Source organism: Bubalus kerabau, chromosome 1, assembly GCF_029407905.1.
Source record: "Bubalus kerabau isolate K-KA32 ecotype Philippines breed swamp buffalo chromosome 1, PCC_UOA_SB_1v2, whole genome shotgun sequence".
Lineage (NCBI taxonomy): Eukaryota > Metazoa > Chordata > Mammalia > Artiodactyla > Bovidae > Bubalus > Bubalus kerabau.
This window is the reverse complement of record NC_073624.1, coordinates 239,194,462-239,208,895: the sequence shown is the minus strand read 5'-3', so window position 1 is coordinate 239,208,895 and position 14,434 is coordinate 239,194,462.

Genomic DNA, 14,434 nt, shown 5'->3' with positions numbered 1-14,434 from the left:
ACTGTGAAAAATTAGAGGCCCAGCTCTTCAGTTACAAAGGTGACATGTGCATAAAGAAGGAAAGAGAAAGTCCCTGAAATGTGTCAGCTATACCAGAGAACTCTGAGCTGAAAGAAATCCCTGTTCTGGTCAAAACACCAGGCTAGTAAGTAGCCTGGTGCCCAGGACCTGCTTCTTCTGGTTCCCTCCTTCCAACTAACCACAGGCCTGCCTTCCTTTTAAAGGAATGGTTCCAGGGAGAAATCAAGGACTAGATCGATTGGAAAGAATAAATGAATGGGAATCTGTGAGCTGAACTGTCAGCAGATATAAATAAACAGAATTCGAGGTGAAAAGAATGGGAACCTCCAGAATCTACAATCTCCTTTCCCCTCATGCTCAGGCATTTTCCTTCCAAGGTAGCCTGGAAACAAGAGAAAGGGTGTCCATGGATTGGATACCTCCTGTGTCATGAGAACTACTTTTAACTGCTTCCATATGCATAATTTTAATATCTAACCATACTCCTCAACTTGCAAGGAAAGGATTATCTTCCCTATTTTACTGATAATGAAAATAAAGATTCAAAGAGATTAAGACTTGACCAAGGCCACATACCTAGTAAGTGTCAAAACCAGGATTCAAACTCTTGTTTCTTTTTCCTCCAATGCCCTGCCCATTACATCTCTAGCAGAAACAGAATCTTAGCATGTTTTAGCTGAGGGATGACCTCACTGTCATGCAGATGAAGAACGTGAAGCTATTAAGTAGAAGCAACTTGCCTGATGACCTTCAATAACCCAGGCTTTCTTGTTTCCAGATTGCTAAGTCACTTCAGTCGTGTCCGACTCTGTGTGACCCCATAGACGGCAGCCCACCAGGCTCCCCTGTCCCTGAGATCCTCCAGGCAAGAACACTGGAGTGGGTTGCCATTTCCTTCTCCAATGCATGAAAGCAAAAAGTGAAAGTGAAGTTGCTCAGTCGTGTCCGACTTAGCGACCCCATGCACTGCAGCCTACCAGGCTCCTCCTTCCATGGGATTTTCCAGGCAAGAGTACTGGAGTGGGTTGCCATTGCCTTCTCCGCGTTTCCATAGGAACTCGCAATCACTTGTACCCACCAGGGTCCTACAAGAATGGCAGACTCAAGTAGCATAATGAAGGGATAGTTAAATGCAAGGGCACATTTAAAGGAAGCTAACAAAGGCTGGTGAGACATTCCAGGTGTAGCAGCTGCATGGGGACCAGGACCAACCCCTGTGCTGAAAGGATTAGGTTAAGGCCCCGAACCCAGAGAAACTTGTAGCTGAGGCTGGAGCTATAGCTCTAGAGGGCTCTGAACTTCAGTAGAGAAAGCCCCTGCCCGCCTGTAGCATGCCCTGTCTCTTCTCCAGCCTGCTGGTGCCTTTCATAAGCTGAACCATACAGAAAGCCAGAAAATAAGAAATTCCCAGGATGTGGCTTCCAAGGGTCAGAGCAAGACAGAGAAGGGAGGATAATGGACCTAGACAGGGAATGAAGACTTCTGAACACACTGCTACATAAGGATGAAAGTGAAAGTGAAAGTCACTCTGTCATGTCCGACTCTGCAACCCCATGGACTATACAATCCATGGAATTCTCCAGGCCAGAATACTGGAGTGGTTAGCTTTTCCCTTTTCCAGGGGATCTTCCCAACCCAGGAATTGAACCAGGGTCAGCATTAGAGGATGCTTCTCTGAATTTTGGTCCTTGGAAAGAGTTCTGTCTCAGCAGCTCAAAGTCAACAAAACCATGTAAGTGTCCCCTCCTAGTCAATGTAGGACCAGGAAGGCTTGACATGGGGAAATATAGGGCAGCTAACAGCACAGAGTTGGATCTGTCACTGCCCACTACAGGAGTGTTATCCTAATCTGGCCAACTTGCCTGTGATGCAGGGGACAGAAGCCCTGCTCTAACCTTCTTGGGACCAAAGGCATGACCTTGGGACTTAGTACCCAGGCTTTGGTACCCAGGTCAGTCCTGGTATTCACTGGGAAAGTAATTGGTGTTTCAGGTGAGCTTATGTGGGCATTGGAGTATTCAAAATAGGAGGCAGGAACATATGTGCTAATTACCAGTGCTTGGAAGTCAATGCCACTTTTAAAATAAAGATAGTCTTATCACTTCTCGGCCTTTTGGCTAAGATCAAGTATCTTATCAATTTAAATAAAAGCAATCACTAAATGAAGGCAGGTTAAGCATCTCAGAAAGGCACACTCCTATTATCTATGCCTTTAGCACAGGCATCCTTGCTTTGATGCTACATCTGTCTCTCAACACACACGCACACACACACACACCACACCACATCAGGTCTCTTAGGCCCAAACCAACCTTCCATACCCTCCTGAAGTTTTAGCCCCAGCTTCACTGAGCACCACCTCCTCACCCTGATTTGGTCATATTTCCTATTTAGTTTAAATCAACAGTCTGATTTTATCAACAATAATGCTTTATGGAGGTTTATTTCTTCAAACAGACTGTGCTCCTCTTTGCTATAAAGTTAATTTTATGTTCTTTGTTCCCTTTCCTAATCTGCAAATTACATCCTCCTGTTCCCTGATTACTTACTATTGGAAAAACAGCCCCTTTTTGCTTCCAGTTTGAATATTCTCTGCCTTATCTTGATGGCCCTAATCTCTCTCCCCTGACTAGCCTCTAGCAGCAGTAAGTAACCAGGCAGGGTGCAGCACAAACCCCCACAGCAGCGAGCTACCGGCCTGGAAGCCTGGCTCCTCTGCCGGCCCTTTTCCCCCCAGTCCTTTACTCAGAGTGTGGGAAGAGGCTCAGTTGCAGCAAGGAGAATTAAAGATTCTGGGATCCACTCCACGATCTCAGAAAGTCCTAGTGGGAAGACGGAGAACTTCCGACACTCAGAGAAACAAGGACAAATGCTTCAGAGGCTGACATTTGGCTGATACTGCATGAAAAATGACCTGACTCTTTTGTTGCAAACGCCTGGAGGGGGGGGGGCTGCAAAAGGAAGAGAGATCACTGGAAATGGAGGGAAAATAGAATCAGTTCTTACATGATCGGGATTTTTAAAGAGGATGGGGAAGAGATGACCTGCCTGTCAGAAATGTCAAGGAGTATTAAGCGTGTTTGTAACTGCATAGAGGGAAGGGAGGGAAATGGGGAAGGAGGAAGAAATTGACAAAAAGTTAAAAAGATGGAGTTGGAAGGAATCCTAGCAAACCTCATGCTTTACGAATGAGAACACTGGGGTCCCAGGATCAGACTTCAAGTTATAATAGCAGTAAAAGATGATGATATTGATGATATTAATAATGGCAAGTGATATTGGCTTAATGTTATTTATCAAGTCTATTCACCCTCTTACTGTCATGTAGCACATGCCATGTTCATTTCTATCTCTGGGTTTCTAGTTTTCCAACAACAATAAAAGCTAATTATTTATTATGTGGTGTGTGCCAGACATGGCCTAAATGCTTTACATGTCTTATCGTATTTAATCCTCCAAAACGTTTCCAGGAGGTAAGTATAATTATCATCTACATTTTACAAGTGGAAAAACAGTGAGATACACAGAGCTTGATAATTTGTTGAAGGTGACAAGTAGGAAGATGGAGCCAGGAATCAACCAGGTCTGTCTATCTCCTGAGCCACATTCAAAAAATATTTGTGGAATGAATATATGACTTAAATCTGTGTATTTTTCACACAGACCTTGCTCCTGCTTTAGTCCAATGCTCTAGTTTTCTGGGGGACATTGCACCTCTCTAGGTTTCCTGATTTCTGGGGCAGAGTCATCTTCTGATACAATAGTCTGGGCCAGAGGTAGGGTAATTCTTTTTGTAAAGGGCTAAATAGGAGGGTTTGCAGACAACCTATTTTCTCCATCACATGTTTTTCTTTTTTTTTAACAGTCTTTTAAAAATGTGAAAAATCATTCTTAGCTTGAGGGCTCCCTCTGCTCTGTTCTAGGCCCCCAAACCTTGGAGTGGTGCTTAAAATGTCCCTCTGTCAGTAGTATTGAAATATATGCATTACTATATGTAAAAGTAGATAGCTAACGGGAAGTTGCTATATGACACAGGGAGCTCAGCCTAGTGCTCTGTAAAAACCTAGAGGGGTGGGATGAGGTGGGAGATAGGAGGGAGGTTCAGGAGGGAGGGAACATATGTATACCTATGACTGATTCATGTTGACGTATGGCAGAAACAGCACAACATTGTAAAGCAATTATCCTCCAATTAAAAATAAATAAATTTTTAAAACTGTCCCTCTGTCACCATCTATCTATCCAATCATAAAGATTTTGGGGTTTGGAGTGCCTCTCAAAATACTCTCTACATTGTTTCAGCAGCAGTTGGTGGCTCAGAGGTTGAAGCGTCTGCCTGCAATGTGGGAGACCTGGGTCGGGAAGATCCCCTGGAGAAGGAAATGGCAACCCACTCCAGTATTCTTGCCTGGAGAATCCAATGGCTGGAGGAGCCTAGTGGGCTACAGTCCATGGGGTCACAAAGAGTCGAACACGACTGAGCGACTTCACTTTCTTTCTTTACTTTCTTTTTACATTTTTTCATCCCCCCAACCCTAGTCCAGGACCACACTACCTCATGCATGCTCTCCCATTCTCCAAAACAGCCACGTGTCACCACTGGATCTATTTCCACAATCATTTGCAAAGACCATTCTCTTGTTAAAATACCTTCAAAACTAAGCCCCTTACTCTGCATTCGAGGACTGATCCCACAAACACACACACAGAGTTATTTGGTCTTTAGATGATAAAACAAAGAACAACTAACATTCAATGAGCATCAGTACAATCTAGCCACTCAGCCCCATGGATCATCTCATTCAAGCTTCATCAGAACACTATGAGATAGGCAGGATTATGAGTCCAATTTTACAGATGAGTAGCTGAGGCTCAGAAAGGTTAAGAAACACATGCTAGTTTTTACAGAATAAAATAGTAAAACTCGGCACCAAATTGTGGCTATAAGACTTCAGACTCCCTTCCCTTAATCTCCATGCATTACTTTTAACATACCTCCTGCTCTGCCCTTCCAGAGCCTCTGCACCCTGTCCCACCGAGAAACATCCTCCAAGGGACCACTGATTCAAGACACAGTGAGCCGGTCACCCCACAGGATTCACATCTCAACTCTTGGCCTGCAAAGGGCAGTGACCGCCTTGGAAGAGAAGGCTGTGCCTGTGAACTTACAGCACCATAAATTGAACAGGGATGACCTTAGGTGTGGAGAGTGGGTTCTATCTAATGTCCCCAGTAGCCGGCTGCCAGCCAACAAGGGGGCAGCCCAGAGCAGCTACATTTCAAAGCAGCAGACCAGGGCAAGCTACTAACGTGTGGACACCACCACTCCACAATTTGCTTAAAAGCCACACTGTGTTTCCTGGACCATGGCCAGAGGCCAAAATACACACATTCCAGTTTTTACGACTATAAGGTAAGCATTCTTTTAATGGTTCTTTCCCTGTTCCTTCAGTCTCTACTGGGTTGCGTTTTGCTCATTCCATCTCCATGTTTTTCCCCTTCTTCCCAGCTCTGCTCTCTGTCTTCCTTGCTTCCGCCCTCCTGCTCCAGAGCTTGCTTGCCACTCTTTGCTGCCTTGCCTTTCTGCAACCTCCCCATCACAGTGGTTTTCCCCTCCTTTTGGGCCCTTGGTCAGGTTTTCTCTAATTACTAGACTTCCTCTTCCTCTGTTTTCCTGTTTGCCTGGCAGAGCCTCCTTCCCCTGCCTTTTAAGTTTCCTGACTTTAGCACCGACTTGAAAGCTCCACTCTGGCTTCCTGGTCTTCTCACTTCCCCTACTGGTCCATCCTTTCTCTTCCACTGTGGCTCCCTTGCATGGCCCTTTCCTTTCTTTCTGGCCCCCTAGTCCTGTGTGTCCCTCTCGCCCCTCCTCATCCCCTTCACCCCTCACCGCTGTTCTTTGTTCCCTTGTCTCCTGTCTTTCCTCAACCCTCCCATCTCTCCTCTTCTGTCCCCTCCTGGTTTCCAGCCCCCCCACCCCCACCCTTATCTTTGTTTTCCTTCCTTCTGGCTGCTGATAGAGGGGGAGTAGTTACAGACTGCATCCCTGATTTCACATGCAGACCCAGATTCAGCACGTCGGTCTCACACTAACATTGCCCAAGGAAAGGGAGTCTCGGCCCCCACAAGCAGTTTGCCTCCACAGTTTGAAGCTGAGCTAGAGGCTTTGGAGTAAAGCTCGAGGAGTGTGAGGCGTCCACCTTGGCAGGCAGCACGGAGAAAGGCCTGTTTCTTTTTCCCACTGATCTCATTTAAGTCAAGGCCAAAGGCCAGTACTGGGACATGTCATTTGTAAGTTACAGCCTTGTGGTGGGACCTCAATGATCTTCCCTGCCCCTTCCTCACAACACACACACACACACACACACACACACACACTTCTTATTCACTCAGTTCAGAGAAAAAGGCCCTGTGACTTTTCAGATGTGATGTTATGAAACACCCACACTGTAAAATGAGATCTCTAAAGGGAACCAGAACCACCACAAAAGGAGATGCTGCTGCTGGGGAGAGGACTGGCCTCCATCCCCTCTGCCTCTTGCCCATCAATTCTTTCCAACTTCAGTTGTTCCTGTTTCCTTGACCCTTAAAGCCGAGTCGGTGTCTTTCCTTAGAGGACAGCGCCATCTAGCAGGTGAAATGCCAAACCCAGAGTGAGGAGCCCAGAAGAAAAGCGGCTTCCCCAGCTCCCAACCGGTTCCCAACTTCCCTTTTTTAACCCTCAGCCAAATTCCAACTGGTCTGAAACAGTGATTTAACCTGTTGGCCTTGTTGGAGATTTCAGTTCATTTTCAGTCACCTCTACTTCTCTAGTGCCTGTTTGAGTTTCAGTTTGTAATCTTAGTTTCTAGAAAAGGCAAAAAAGTTATAGGTGAGCCAACAGGCTCTGCCTGATGCCAGGGAGCCCCAGGTGACTTTTTCAAAGCAAAACAAAAAAGAACATCCTAAAGATATCCAACAGAGAAGGCAATGGCACCCCATTCCAGTACTCTTGCCTGGAAAATCCCATGGATGGAGGAACCTGGTAGGCTGCAGTCCATGGGGTTGCTAAGGGTCGGACACGACTGAGCGACTTCACTTTCACTTTTCGCTTTCATGCATTGGAGAAGGAAATGGCAACCCACTCCAGTGTTCTTGCCTGGAGAATCCCAGGGACGAGGGAGCCTGGTGGGCTGCCGTCTATGGGGTTGCACAGAGTCGGACATGACTGAAGTGACTCAGCAGCAGCAAAGATATCCAAATGTCACAGGCCCTCTCTGGAACTCTGTAGCAATATTTTCTTCTTTTTTGTTTTTCTAACATTTCATCTTCTCACTTCTTTTCACATGTATTGAGTGCCTCCTGTATGCCTGGATGTATGCTAATTAAGAAATAGTTCCTCTCTCCAGGAACCCACAATCAATGAATGCAGTTGTCAGGCTCTTGGGTTTGCAGAATGTCTGATCTGGGAGGGTGTCTTTATAATCCTAGCTGTTCTAAGAGTCCAGGGGGTGGAGGTAAGCAAGGGACGGTATATGAGTCTATTAGGGATGCCATAAAAGAATACTCCAGGGTGGGTGATTTGAGCAACAGAGATTTACCTTCTTGCTCTTCTGGAGGCTAGAAGTCCAAGATCAAGGAGGTAACTTTCTTCTGAAGCCCATAAGGGAAGGATCTGTCCCAGGTCTCTCTCCTTGGCTTGTAGATGACCATCTTTTCTCTGCATCTTCTCCATCTTCCTTCTGTCCAAGTTACCACTTCTTATAAGGATACCAGTCATATTGGATTAGGACTTTTCCCAATGACCTCATTTTAACTTAACTACTTCTGTAAAGACCCTTTCTCCAAATACATTCTAGGGGTTGGGACTTCAACATGAATATTTGAAGGGACAAGATTCAGCTCGTAACAGATGGCAAATAGTTTTTATTTGCCTTGCAACTTTTAATCAACTGGTAATGGCTGCCTAGACACCCTCCCCTCCTGCTAAAAAGGATAAAAAGACTCTAGACTGAGTCCACATGGAGTCCCCATTGCCCATATAAGCTACAGGCAGGAAAGTGGGAAGTGGCTGCATGGTTGTCACACGTCTGTCATTGGTGATATAGGGCATACAGACAGACTCCTAGGAGCAAGAAACATGTATCTCCATGAGGCATCTTGATGTACCCAAACATTTCAAAGCCATCAAAGCATACTTCTGAAAGAAGGTCCATGGCAATCATGTGGTCCTCTCAAGCCCTTTATTTTACAGATGAGACAAACTGAGATCCAAGGAGGTAACACCTTGCCTAAGATCACTCAGCTCCTCTGGGACAACATCAAGACCAGAACTTAACTTTATATCTTTAATCTGATGTCCTTTCCAAGACCTTGGTTGCCCCTATTAACATCCAATAAAGACAGAAACGCCTGTATTTTCCAAGCAGGATTCTTCAAATCCCCCGTTCCCTCAGACCTGGGAAGGAACCATGTGAAGAGAACTAAATTAAGAATTAGAGGTTCTGGTTGGAGTCTATGGTCAATGCCATATTGCCTGGATGACTAAGTGTTAAAGGATTCTGAAGTTGCATTTAGGCTTTTCCAGAGAGAATACCACCATCCATTAGTGATGCTGCCATTGTTATGGACACAGGGTTGAGGAGTGGGGAGATGAATATTATATATTTGCTGTGTTAGATAATCTCTAAAGGACTGCAAAGAGATCCAATCAGTCCATTCTGAAGGAGATCAGTCCTGGGTGTTCTTTGAAAGGAATGATGCTAAAGCTGAAACTCCAGTGCTTTGGCCACCTCATGCGAAGAGCTGACTCATTGGAAAAGACTCTGATGCTGGGAGGGATTGGGGGCAGGAGGAAAAGGGGACGACAGAGGATGAGATGGCTGGATGGTATCACTGACTCGATGGACGTGAGTTTGAGTGAACTCTGCGAGTTGGTGATGGACAGGGAGGCCTGGTGTGCTGCAATTCATGGGGTCACAAAGAGTAGGGCATGACTGAGTGACTGAACTAAACTGAACTGAAAGTGCCTTCCAATCCTGAGACTCTGATGAGAGCCTTGGGCAGAAGTCATTGGCTCCTTCCTTGAACTTAACTAGAAAACTGTGTTAAGAGACAGACCACGATGAACCCAATGTCCAAACACAGTTATGTGACCTGCTCCAAGGGCTTTTAGCACAGGACTCTTCTTTATAGCTTCCTGACCCAGAAGCTCCAACTATCCATTATATACCCATCCATCATTCAGTCCCACTGAAGTTATCACTGGTGTTTCTCCACGTCAAAATCTCCCCCCAGAATCATTTGGTGAGACTCAGCTCTGAGTTCTGGATGAACACTGGTAACTTCCATTTACATGATGCAGCAATAGGCAAGAAGAGTTACATAGAGAGTTATCACTCTGCTATTGAAGGCCAGGGAACATGCATAGGTCTCTGCCTCGTGGGCCCTGGAAGAGGTCAACTGCAAGAGACTAGGTACCATTTTTCAAAGGCTTTCCAACGTGCCACAGTTTTATATGAGGCTGATCCATGCGGTTGCTCAGGGAGAGGAAGCAGTTGCAAGGGGAGTTGAAAACATTTGCAAAGGGATTCTCCTGGCAAAAATACTGGAGTGGGTTGCCACTTCCTACTCCAGGGGATCTGCCTGACTCAGGGATCAAACCTGTGTATCTTATGTCTGCTGCACTGGCAGATAGGTTCTTCATCTCTAGCACCACTTGGGAAGCCCCCCATCATACTACCCATTACTATTGCCACTTTGCATATGAGGAAACCTATTGGGAAAAGAGGTAACTTGCTCAAGGTAACACAATTAATGTTGATATGTAAATGAGGGAAAAGGACAGTTCTCATCCCTACCACTAAACGTGCTAGAACTGTTTCTAATAATCTGGGGGTCTGGATAGACTCATGAGAAATGGAAGCACAAGAAATGCCATGCCCAGAACTAGACTAAGGTTGCAGCCTAGCACCCTACTTAAATTCAGCTTGCCAACCCCTATAGAGGCACAAAGCATTCTGGGTCTCTTGGTCTTTTGCTGAGAGATCATAGCCATAGCACATCACTCTTTCCTTGTCCAGTGCAGGCCAAGAAGAGCTCAATATGCAAATGACAAGTGTCATTGACACACATCCCCAGAACCTTTCTAGATTAGAGGGCAGCCACAGCACAGAACACATGCCTGACTCTTGTTGCTAAGTTTCTGAGGCCATTCCTTGGCCATTCCAGTCTCACAGGACACCCCACTGGAGGGTTAAGGAAAAGTGGCCCCAAGGTCAGCAATGTCTCCAAGGCACAGGCAGGCAGGCAGGCAGGACCAGCTGTGAGAAGCTGAATGGAGGCTAGCTGGGACAGCCTATGGGCTGACTGGGGGAAAGCCCTGGGTGCAATGTCTTTTGCATCTGAGGAAGAGAAGACCATCGCTGGGGGTGGCTTCTGGTGCATAAAACATGAGTACAGTAGGGTGATCGTGGGTGCTGGCTGCCTTTCTGCTCTTGCTTCTCCCTTCTAGCCCCATGTCCAATTTTTTTTCCTCCTTCTCTGTCTCATCTTCTTTCTTATTTCTCACTACTAGCTCTAGATGAAGTTTTCTGAGTCCTAACCCCTATACCAGGCCCAGTGCTAAGTGCTTCACATGCATCATCTTGTTTAATCTGGATAACAATCCTCTGAGGTAAGCGATATGTAAAGATTTCAGAGAGGAAGAAACTAAAGTTCAGAGAGGATTAAATAAACTGCCCAAAGTCACAGATCTGATGCAGCATCCAAATCCAAATTCTTACTTTTGTGATCTTGTGATCTGCCCGTTGAACTACGTCACCCACAAAACCTGTTCGTGGAGAGGGAGCCCATCAGAACACTGCTTACTAGAGACTCAGCTTGAGCTAAATAAGTTTCTTTTTTCTCAGCAGAAATTACCAGCCGTGTCACCGTATAAATTCCTAAAAAGAACTTTCTTCAAAAGGGAGACGTAGCTAGCAATTCCCATACTAAGCAAATATGCAGAGAAAATCATAATTCAAAAAGATACTTATACCCTATGTTGACTGAAGCATTATTTACAATAGCCAGAACATGGAAGTGACCTAAATTCCATCAACAGAGGAATGGATAAAGAAGATGTGGTACATATATATGGTGGAATATTACTCAGCCATAAAATGAAATAAAATTGATTCATTTATAGAAATGTGGATAGACCTAGAGACTGTCATAGAGAGTGAAGTCAGAAAGAGAAAAATAAATATTGTTTATTAATATATATATGTGGAATCTAGAAAAATTATATAGATGATCTTATTTGCAAAGCAGAAATAGAGTCACAGACGTTGCCGGGGACCAGCCCCGGCTGATCCAGGGTATTCGAAGGAGAGACGGCTAGGCGAGGGTCAGGGAATAACTGCTTAATTACACTTTAATTAAGGATACAAAGAGTAATAGAATAAGGATAGCTCAGTGAGGAAATTCAGTGGAGAAAAGCGGCTGAAATAAGGATAGCTCAGTAGGAAAATTCAGTGGAGAAAAGCGGCTGAAATAAGGATAGCTCAGTAGGAAAATTCAGTGGAGAAAAGAAGCTGAGTGGCTTGGTTTACGCGGAAAATCAATATAACCCGTGACACCAGGTTAGCTCTGACCACGGAGGCCGCAGGCGCCCTCTCGAATAGCGGAAGGTGCCCCACCTTAGACACCTTCTCGAGTGGGTCTTAGAAGCCCAGGCAAATAAATGGTCGCAGAGGACATCCACGCTCCAGATGGACGCTCAGCCGGAAGTTAAAGGGAAGAATGACATGGGGAGACCAAGTTTCAGTGAACAAGGCCCGCACTTTATTTTCCAAAGTAGTTTTTATACCTTAAGGTATGCATAGAGGATAATGGGGGAAGGGGTAGAGTCATGCAGCAAGCCAGGCTTTCTTCCTGCAAACTTATCATATGCAAAAGTTCAGGTGATAGACATCATCTTCTGGCCCGGAGGCCTGTTAACATTTTAAGAAACTTATCTTTCTCTAAAGGTGATTATTCCAAAGTCAGGCGCCAGCCTTCCAAAAAGCATTGAACAAAGCTGCATTTTACATTTCTATACACCCATTATATCAATCAATACACTGCCAAGGACACAGTAGGTAAGGGGTATGGAGACTTAGCAGCAAACATTGGCCCAACAAGTGAAAAACCCTTCACCAATACAATTTCTAATCAATCTTTTAACTACTCAAAGGAATCTGTGTTTAGGCAGTTTAGAACATCTCCTGCCTCTCACAATTGGGAGGCTCTGAACAATCACATGTGGCCGGAAAAACCCATTCAGGCAGGCTAGAGGATTTTCAAAGGAGTTTGTAGGTTGAAACACTGTCACATCCAAGAATTATTAACTGGAGCTGTAAGCTAACTCTCTTTTCAGAGAGAGGTAGTGGGGGACAGCCCCCCGTAAAGTCAGAGGTGTAGGTGAAAGCACAAAGCAGAAAGTAGGCAGACTCTGGTTTTGGGGGTAGATGCTCGAGAATTTCCAGGGGGACTCCTGAGGCTCGATCCCGCCTTTGCGTATGCCGAGCCTCCTTCCTCATGACCTTTGTCATGGGCGGAGTGCCTCACGCTGGCTCTCGGCAGTGATAGGATTCCAGTTGAGCTATTCCAGATCCTGAAAGATGATGCTGTGGAAAGTGCTGCACTCAATATTCAATATGCACTCAATATGCAATATGCCGGCTCCCGGCATCTCCCCCTTTTTTATTTCTTAAAACAGCCAGATGCAGCTCAGTCGCGAGCTTCTGAATGTTCTGCCGAAGAATCCTGACAATACAAGGAAGAATGAATATGAGAAGCAAAATTAAAGCACCAGCAGCGATGTATCCAAGGATATTAGACAGAATGTTTTTTTCTGAAATGAAGTTAGAGAAAGTGTGAAAAAAGTCATTAACTGCCCCAGCGGCAGTAAAATCCAGTCAAGAGTGTTTCAGGGTCTGTATTTGATTATGAAGTTTCCCTAAGTCCAGGCCAATGTCAGAGCTGTTCCAAACACCTGAGATATGATTTTTGATTTTTTCCCATTCATAATCTGTCTCGTTTACCTTTAAAGATGTCACGCATATCCACCGGTAATCAGCGTGGCAAGACAGAGCCATTTTCACTTTTAAAGTCTGTAACTCAGTCCCAATATGCATTATTGCCTCTTCTAAGGCGTCTACTCTCATCTCTAATTTCCTATCTATAGCTTCCTGTGTTGTTCGAGTTAGTGAAACATTTTTAGACATGGTATCAACATATTGGGCAGTATGCACTTGTTGAGTCAATGATATTGTTGCCACAGTAACAGAAGTAATTGCGGTTATTAAAGCTGATATTCCTAAAATAAGTAAGCCCACAAATCGTCGCAATCGCATTAAATCCTGAAGTTGTTGTAATACAGCAAGACTATAGTTATATCAATAAGTGGTTACATTATAAGATAAGGTGGACGTTGTAACACTACAAAGGAGCAAACATTATATTGAGGGTTTAAATAAGATGAGAGCATACATTATTCACAGGTCACTACATTGGGTCCACCAGTTTAAAGTCACATGTACATTAAGTTTTCCAGAATCATTGGTAAAGGGAAAAAACATAAGAAGAGGGTAGACAAGCCAAAACAGAATAAGTAGAATTATTTTCTGGTTGGAGTTCGGGCTGCAGCAGCCCCGTCGGTCCCGCCGGGATCTCGATGTCTATCTTGCCTCCCCTTCTGGTGGGCTCCTCTTTTGCGATCGAAGCAATGGGGGAACTGGATGTCTGGGGGTCTGCAACATGGTGAATCAGCCTGTCTAAATTGAAGAATCTGCATTCTGTGGAAAAATACACGCACATCCTCGACCGCTAGTTAATAATGGGTCAGGACCCTTCCATTGTCCTGAGAGGGCCTTCCATTTGACTAATGGTTTTGCATTTAATTGCTCCAGGCACCAATGACGAAGCATTGCAATAGTTCTGGCTGAAATCAGTATTTGAAATATTTATTACGAAAAGAGCATGTTGCAAGATTTGATGGGGAGAACTATACTTAAACTCCCCTTCTTTTAGTTTTTGAATTTGGATTTTTAATGTTTGATGTGTTTTTTTTACAATGGCTTGTCCCTGTGGGTAATAAGGGATGTCTGTATTATGTTTAATTTGAAACTTTATACAAAATTTTTGAAAAGACTTAGAAGTGTAAGCAGGAGCATTGTCAGTTTTCAAAGCTTTTGGCAGGCCCAAATATGAAAAACAAGTAAAGAGATGTTGTATCACATCTTTAACTGTCTCTCTGGTACGAGCAGTTGTAATAATAACGTGAGAAAAGGTATTTACAGTTACATGAACAAAGGACAGTTTTCCAAATGAAGAAACATGAGTTACATCCATTTGTCAGAGTACGTTAGGTTTGAGACCATGAGGATTAACTCCCATAGGTAGACTATTA